The following is a 7500-nucleotide window of genomic DNA, read 5'->3' on the forward strand; positions in this document are numbered from 1 at the left end:
CTACAGAGGCAGGATGTTGGAGCGACCGTAGCATCGAGCAGACTGAAGTACGTGGCGAAGTGACCTCCACTGAACAGCAATCTGTGGCTCGTTGGTCTAGGGGTATGATTCTCACTTAGGGTGCGAGATGTGCAGACACTGTAGGTTCCATGGTGTAACGGTTAGCACTCTGGACTCTGATTCCAGCGATCCGAGTTCAAATCTCGGTGGAACCTTCGAGAGTCTGTCTGGCAGTGCTTGGCAAGGAGGAGCTTGGTGTATGTCACAACTTTCTCTGTGGCAGTGTGTCTTAAAATGTATTGGTACAGTGGCCTGCTTTAACAATGGCCTCCTAACAATCTAGAACTCACATAAAACTGAGCAGGAACTAAATTGACAAGACAGGTGTCACCTGACACTCTGTGAAGAAGTATTACAGACCTCAGAAAGCTTCTCATCGGCAAGATTTGTGTGTCACTGCCACGATGTTGGTTTCTGCTGTTAAATTCAGCTCATGTGTTTTGTCGTTTGGTATTTTAATCAACATTATTCTACGAAGGCAGGCCAAGCTAGAGCTGGTACGTAAAAATTGAGTTTCTCAGAAATCTGGTCAGTGCATGAGTTCTATGTCTGCCCTTGTCAGCTACAGAGGCAGGATGTTGGAGCGACCGTAGCATCGAGCAGACTGAAGTACGTGGCGAAGTGACCTCCACTGAACAGCAATCTGTGGCAAGTATCCCAGAGTGCAGTCTGGACGATGGGGCGGGGCGACACGTTGGGGCGGAGCGACACGTGTCGCCCCGCCCACCTCAGCGGTTATTGGTTTATGATTAAGATTAGCTTATTGGTGTACAGATGAGTGACGATTTTACAGCTTATTGATATAGAGAATTATGACGCTATTAGCAGGATTGGAATGTGGAAGTAGACACTCAGATGAATAAACTTTTAACATAAATTAAAAAGTGAATATAAATGTTGTGTTTTTGCATTTATTGTTGCATTTCCACAACATCCCGTATAAATACAAAGAGTTTTGGATTACGACGAACAGAATAGAAATAAATGGTCTACTCCCTCAATGGCTGTAGTGTAGACGCTACCTCGGCATTACTCGCTGGTTTGAAAATGACACGGCAATATTATGCGAAGTATGGTTATGTAGATAGTCATGGAGTACCTTGATTTATATATTCAAATTATATATACATACATATATATATATATATATATATATATATATATATATATATATATATATGTGTGTGTGTGTGTGTGTGTGTGTGTGTGTGTGTGTGTGTGTGTAACAAATTGTCACCAATAATATTCTGAACATTCCCTTGGCCCCTACGAAAATTTACCATGGTTCTGCTACAGTAACTATAGTAAAACTATGGTGTTTTTATAATTACAGCTCACAGTAATTAATATGCCAACAAATATTTTTACTACAATAAATCCATGGTTACTTTTTGCAAGGAAGGAAATATATAGGTTCTAAAGAACTTGCCCAAAAACACTTGTTACTTTCTGCTATTTGTTTTCTGAACTGCACTACTGAAAAACTCATTAATCCTCACAATCCTGTCACAACTAAATTAAGAATCCATTATGAGCAATGCATAGCAAATGATGTTATCATCAAATATGAGAAACCTTAAAGAATGATATACTGATGTAAATGACTGAAACCTGTTGTCATGCACGTGTTTGCCATAGCTTTTTTATTAAAACATTATACACTGCAAAGTTTAACTTTAAATGACATCAATTAATACATCAAAACCAGTTCATCTCAGTCCATTCTCTATTTCCCTTCAATGAATTTAACACACAAATGTGTTTCATGTTGCAAAAAAAAAAAAAAAAAAAAAAAAAACAGTCCTTGGAACAAAATCCTGTGTAAACAAAAGCTCAGAAGATCACCACGCCGGTCTCTTCCCTGTACCCAGTGGGTTAAACTTGAAAAGGGCTCTGCACTGCAAGCATTCCCTGATGCAGTACATCCGTCTGAACTCGTTCCGGTCAGGAGACAGGAGGACAATTCTTCCAGTTGGCCACAACTTATAGTGTAAAGACAAAATACATGAAAGATAATAATAATAATTCAAAAAAAGTTTAACAGCCTTCTACTACAAAATTCAATTGGAGAATGAGCATTAAACAGGGAAATCTTACTGTCTAGCCAGGCAAACTTTGCCGCTTTCTGAAAAACTTCGGAGCACATCCCTAAACTATCTGCAAACCAGAGAAAGTGTCAAATATGCAGAGTCACCAGCCGACAAAATAACTTCCCTGAGGATTTCCAGTGGAAGCTGTTGAATCAAAAACATACATAGGTTTATTTGTACATGTATATAAAAGTTATTAAACATTATATAAACACTGAATACAGACAACCGTGCTTTAAAACTCTCATTTAAAAACTATAGATTGTTGTCACAACTGCATACTCATTCTTTTATAATAACACTAATAAAATGTTAATATATACAGTACTGTGCAGAAGTATTAGGAATGTTAGTATTTTCACATTGAAAAAAATGTGACAATTATTTATATCTTTTGCTGTTGTGTGTCAGTAGGATATATTAGTTTACATTTCCACACATTCATTTTGCCATTAATTGTAATAATCCAGTGAGATATTTGTATATATTTGTATGCATGATCCACATGAAGATCTTTTACATTGAATATAAATATTTCTGTCTTATATGGTGAACAAAATCCACATTAGATCGCAAACAGAAGTTATTTAAAAAACTCACTGAAAATGAATTAAGCTGAAATGTTTTTAAATGTCTTTGATGCTGATGTTAACTGATAGCTATATTTTAAATAATCCACAGTGTTGACCAATATAGTACTTGTACATAATACCAATTTCACATCTGAACAACTATGTAGCTGTAATAACTAAAATACCTCTGCATGTACACACATATGTAATTATTAGTTCTTAATGAATGTATGTGCACAAATAACCTGCTTTGCTGGACTCTGCCTGAAGACATGGTGAATGGTGAAGTTCCTCCCCTCAGTGGTTGAGCTCTAAAAGAACAAATGTCAAGACGTAGGTATATTGCTAGATATAGTACAGAGTAATGTTTCATGTAGCAACATTCAAACAGCTACATACATTTGCGGAGTAAAGCTGTCCAGGAGAACAGAACACCACCAACTCCTGATCATGTCATCCTGAATAATAATAATAATAATAATAATATACACACAAAAATCATGCATGTCTGTTCAAATAACTTGACAAATGTGATGCCATACCTCTGTAAAATCGAACCTATGAACTAAAGCCATGTACAGAGTGTACTGTTACAATCCACAAAGAACAATAAAATGAGCAATTTATAACAATTATTAACAATAATTATTCAAATTGAACGTACCATGGATAAATAAATGATCGAACATCGCATTTCATATTATAAGATATTTACACAACCACTTTTACTCACCTCAAGCAATCAACGGAATAGCGTTATTACTCTGCTGCTGTATTTGCCACCGTTCTGATTGTTTCAACGCAAACTGCCCCCTGCTGGCTCGGAGGAAAATGTCAAAGGCGGGGAAAACAAATATGGGCGGGGCGACACGTGTCGCTCCGCCTCGAAGTGTCGCCCCGCCCCATCGTCCAGACTGCACTCTGGGGTTACTCATCTGTGGCTCGTTGGTCTAGGGGTATGATTCTCGCTTAGGGTGCAAGAGGTCCTGGGTTTAAATCCCGGACGAGCCCTCTTCTGTCTTTACAGCATCTTTTCTTGAGCAGTTTCAGTCTATTCTGCCATTCCTGGGCCAAACGTATGCCACTGTCAATTAACACTAAAGCTGCGTCTGCATTTTTTCATACCCACTTCTCGCTGCTCTTCTCAGTTTTCATCTGCAGTTTAAACTTTGACTTGACATTTTTCTAATCATTGGTTTAGGAATGCAGCCCAAGCAGTGGAGATATGGCAAAAAATAGATTCTTGGATCGCTTCACGGACCTGTGAGCCTTCATTTTGCGTTTGCTAGTTGCAGGAGCATCTGAGGGCTTGTTGGAGTTGGGGTTTGTATTTTTTTCTTTTATTGCTGAACGGGACCAAGTGGGCCCGAGTTCAAATCCCAGACCGTTCTGATGCTTGCTGGTTAGTTGCTGTTCGCTGAGCCTCCTTGAGTGTTTTCTACACTTCAAACAGATGTGCAGACACTGTAGGTTCCATGGTGTAACGGTTAGCACTCTGGACTCTGAATCCAGCGATCCGAGTTCAAATCTCGGTGGAACCTTCGAGAGTCTGTCTGGCAGTGCTTGGCAAGGAGGAGCTTGGGGTATGTCACAACTTTCTCTTTGGCAGTGTGTCTTAAAATGTATTGGTACAGTGGCCTGCTTTAACAATGGCCTCCTAACAATCTAGAACTCACATAAAACTGAGCAGGAACTAAATTGACAAGACAGGTGTCACCTGACACTCTGTGAAGAAGTATTACAGACCTCAGAAAGCTTCTCATCGGCAAGATTTGTGCGTCACTGCCACGATGTTGGTTTCTGCTGTTAAATTCAGCTCATGTGTTTTGTCGTTTGGTATTTTAATCAACATTATTCTACGAAGGCAGGCCAAGCTAGAGCTGGTACGTAAAAATTGAGTTTCTCAGAAATCTGGTCAGTGCATGAGTTCTATGTCTGCCCTTGTCAGCTACAGAGGCAGGATGTTGGAGCGACCGTAGCATCGAGCAGACTGAAGTACGTGGCGAAGTGACCTCCACTGAACAGCAATCTGTGGCTCGTTGGTCTAGGGGTTTGATTCTCGCTTAGGGTGCGAGAGGTCCCGGGTTTAAATCCCGGACGAGCCCTCTTCTGTCTTTACAGCATCTTTTCTTGAGCAGTTTCAGTCTATTCTGCCATTCCTGGGCCAAACGTATGCCACTGTCAATTAACACTAAAGCTGCGTCTGCATGTTTTCATACCCACTTCTTGCTGCTCTTCTCAGTTTTCATCTGCAGTTTAAACTTTGACTTGACATTTTTCTAATCATTGGTTTAGGAATGCAGCCCAAGCAGTGGAGATATGGCAAAAAATAGATTCTTGGATCGCTTCACGGACCTGTGAGCCTTCATTTTGCGTTTGCTAGTTGCAGGAGCATCTGAGGGCTTGTTGGAGTTGGGGTTTGTATTTTTTCTTTTATTGCTGAACGGGACCAAGTGGGCCCGAGTTCAAATCCCAGACTGTTCTGATGCTTGCTGGTTAGTTGCTGTTCGCTGAGCCTCCTTGAGTGTTTTCTACACTTCAAACAGATGTGCAGACACTGTAGGTTCCATGGTGTAACGGTTAGCACTCTGGACTCTGAATCCAGCGATCCGAGTTCAAATCTCGGTGGAACCTTCAAGAGTCCAGCATATGCTGCTGTCAATTAAGACTAAAGCTGCGTCTGCATGTTTTCATGCCCAGTTCTTGCTGCTCTTCTTAGTTCTTCATCTGCAGTTTAAACTTTGACTTGACATTTTTCTAATCATTGCTTTAGGAATGCAGCCCAAGCAGTGGAGATATGGCAAAAAATAGATTCTTGGATCGCTTCACGGACCTGTGAGCCTTCATCTTGCGTTTGCTAGTTGCAGGAGCATCTGAGGGCTAGTTGGAGTTGGGGTTTGTTTTTTTTTCTTTTATTGCTGAAGAGACCAAGTGGGCCCGAGTTCAAATCCCAGAACGTTCTGATGCTTGCTGGTTAGTTGCTGTTCGCAGAGCCTCCTTGAGTGTTTTCTACACTTCAAACAGATGTGCAGACACTGTAGGTTCCATGGTGTAACGGTTAGCACTCTGGACTCTGAATCCAGCGATCCGAGTTCAAATCTCGGTGGAACCTTCAAGAGTCCAACATATGCTGCTGTCAATTAAGACTAAACCTGCGTCTGCATGTTTTCATGCCCAGTTCTCGCTGCTCTTCTTAGTTCTTCATCTGCAGTTTAGACTTTGACTTGACATTTTTCTAATCATTGTTGTTGTGTCACTGCCACGATGTTGGTTTCTGCTGTTAAATTCAGCTCATGTGTTTTGTCGTTTGGTATTTTAATCAACATTATTCTACGAAGGCAGGCCAAGCTAGAGCTGGTACGTAAAAATTGAGTTTCTCAGAAATCTGGTCAGTGCATGAGTTCTATGTCTGCCCTTGTCAGCTACAGAGGCAGGATGTTGGAGCGACCGTAGCATCGAGCAGACTGAAGTACGTGGCGAAGTGACCTCCACTGAACAGCAATCTGTGGCTCGTTGGTCTAGGGGTATGATTCTCGCTTAGGGTGCGAGAGGTCCCGGGTTTAAATCCCGGACGAGCCCTCTTCTGTCTTTACAGCATCTTTTCTTGAGCAGTTTCAGTCTATTCTGCCATTCCTGGGCCAAACGTATGCCACTGTCAATTAACACTAAAGCTGCGTCTGCATGTTTTCATACCCACTTCTCGCTGCTCTTCTCAGTTTTCATCTGCAGTTTAAACTTTGACTTGACATTTTTCTAAATATTGGTTTAGGAATGCAAGCAGTGGAGATATGGCAAAAAATAGATTCTTGTATCGCTTCACGGCCCTGTGAGCCTTCATCTTGCGTTTGCTAGTTGCAGGAGCATCTGAGGGCTTGTTGGAGTTGGGGTTTGTTTTTTTTCCTTTTATTGCTGTACGGGACCAAGTGGGCCCGAGTTCAAATCCCAGACCGTTCTGATGCTTGCTGGTTAGTTGCTGTTCGCTGAGCCTCCTTGAGTGTTTTCTACACTTCAAACAGATGTGCAGACACTGTAGTTTCCATGGTGTAACGGTTAGCACTCTGGACTCTGAATCCTGCGATCCGAGTTCAAATCTCGGTGGAACCTTCAAGAGTCCAACATATGCTGCTGTCAATTTAGACTAAAGCTGCGTCTGCATGTTTTCATGCCCAGTTCTCGCTGCTCTTCTTAGTTCTTCATCTGCAGTTTAAACTTTGACTTGACATTTTTCTAATCATTGCTTTAGGAATGCAGCCCAAGCAGTGGAGATATGGCAAAAAATAGATTCTTGGATCGCTTCACGGACCTGTGAGCCTTCATCTTGCGTTTGCTAGTTGCAGGAGCATCTGAGGGCTAGTTGGAGTTGGGGTTTGTTTTTTTTTTCTTTTATTGCTGAAGAGACCAAGTGGGCCCGAGTTCAAATCCCAGAACTTTCTGATGCTTGCTGGTTAGTTGCTGTTCGCAGAGCCTCCTTGAGTGTTTTCTACATTTCAAACAGATGTGCAGACACTGTAGGTTCCATGGTGTAACGGTTAGCACTCTGGACTCTGAATCCAGCGATCCGAGTTCAAATCTCGGTGGAACCTTCGAGAGTCTGTCTGGCAGTGCTTGGCAAGGAGGAGCTTGGGGTATGTCACAACTTTCTCTGTGGCAGTGTGTCTTAAAATGTATTGGTACAGTGGCCTGCTTTAACAATGGCCTCCTAACAACCTAAAACTCACATAAAACTGAGCAGGAACTAAATTGACAAGACAGGTGTCCCCTGACACTCTGTGAAGAAG

The 7500-nt window shown here is 41.6% G+C and overlaps 6 non-coding genes across 6 annotated transcripts; all 6 read left to right on the forward strand.

Annotated features, from left to right (window-relative positions):
• The first annotated feature begins 4191 nt into the window (after nucleotides 1-4191).
• Nucleotides 4192-4263, forward strand: trnaq-cug (transfer RNA glutamine (anticodon CUG)). The gene has a single exon. It is a non-coding gene; the product is annotated as a tRNA-Gln (tRNA).
• A 492-nt stretch (nucleotides 4264-4755) lies between these two features.
• Nucleotides 4756-4827, forward strand: trnap-agg (transfer RNA proline (anticodon AGG)). The gene has a single exon. It is a non-coding gene; the product is annotated as a tRNA-Pro (tRNA).
• A 457-nt stretch (nucleotides 4828-5284) lies between these two features.
• Nucleotides 5285-5356, forward strand: trnaq-cug (transfer RNA glutamine (anticodon CUG)). The gene has a single exon. It is a non-coding gene; the product is annotated as a tRNA-Gln (tRNA).
• A 406-nt stretch (nucleotides 5357-5762) lies between these two features.
• Nucleotides 5763-5834, forward strand: trnaq-cug (transfer RNA glutamine (anticodon CUG)). Its single transcript has one exon. It is a non-coding gene; the product is annotated as a tRNA-Gln (tRNA).
• A 395-nt stretch (nucleotides 5835-6229) lies between these two features.
• On the forward strand, nucleotides 6230-6301 carry trnap-agg (transfer RNA proline (anticodon AGG)). Its single transcript has one exon. It is a non-coding gene; the product is annotated as a tRNA-Pro (tRNA).
• Nucleotides 6302-7233: 932 nt separating this feature from the next.
• Nucleotides 7234-7305, forward strand: trnaq-cug (transfer RNA glutamine (anticodon CUG)). The gene has a single exon. It is a non-coding gene; the product is annotated as a tRNA-Gln (tRNA).
• Nucleotides 7306-7500: the final 195 nt, after the last annotated feature.

The sequence above is a fragment of the Carassius auratus genome, unplaced genomic scaffold (genome assembly GCF_003368295.1).
Source record: "Carassius auratus strain Wakin unplaced genomic scaffold, ASM336829v1 scaf_tig00016424, whole genome shotgun sequence".
NCBI lineage: Eukaryota > Metazoa > Chordata > Actinopteri > Cypriniformes > Cyprinidae > Carassius > Carassius auratus.